Here is a 984-nt window from a genome sequence, read left to right on the forward strand (position 1 = left end):
AGAGAGAGAGAGAGAGAGAGACGTGGTGTGGCAGCATGTTTGTACAGCTGAACACAAGCTGAAGAAGCCCAGGCCCCTCTCTCACACTCCATTAGGCCCTAAGCTCCACGGAGTGCTGCACTCAACACATAAACAGCCTCCTGGAAAAGCTTTGGGATGTATGGGAGAGGCAGGGGGGACGCCAGGCTGGTCGGCAAGAAACAACAACTGCCTTTTCAGATGAGCACAATACCTCCAAATTACAGAGAGAGACAAGAGATGGATGCAGAGAAGCCTGGCAAAAGACTTCATTAGTCAACTTTTCAAGTTTATATGCCATGATTTCACACTTACAGCATGAACAGTACCAAAGACAAACATTAGATAACAATCGTTATGGAAAACTAGTTACTTAAGTAGATGTTCCGCTAATCTTCTCTTAACCCCAACCTAATGTTTCATTGCATTTAGTGTATTTCCTAAATGTCATATTTCCAAGATCCAAGAAAAAGAACAATATTTGACATTTTCCATTGAAATCCAGGATAAAGTTGAACAATATTTCCAAGGCCCAAGTAATTGTTTCTTGTGAATAACAGATTTAATTCATTCAGTAGATGTAAGTTGTAACTTACAAAAATAGTCTTTGTTTTCTGACTCGATGACATCAATCCACTCGCAACATAAAAATATGCAGGAAAAATGTTAATTAATGTTCTGACATATCTACAGATGACGTTGTCACTCCCCGATGTAAGACAAATGCAGATTTGAGTTGCGCATGCTCAGATTTAAACAGTTTACGACATAACAGTCATATTGAAATTTGTTAAATCCATGAAATAATAAACTTTTCTCATTACAAACAATAACAGAAGATGGACATATATTTAAATACATTTTAGCTAGCTATGATTGTTTGATTGCTAAAGTTAGCTCAAGAAGCCATTCAAGTAACAGGTTTTGTTGTGTTTGATTGCTAGCTTGTAGCTAAGCTAGCAGTCA

This window comes from Etheostoma spectabile, chromosome 10, assembly GCF_008692095.1.
Source record: "Etheostoma spectabile isolate EspeVRDwgs_2016 chromosome 10, UIUC_Espe_1.0, whole genome shotgun sequence".
Taxonomy (NCBI): domain Eukaryota; kingdom Metazoa; phylum Chordata; class Actinopteri; order Perciformes; family Percidae; genus Etheostoma; species Etheostoma spectabile.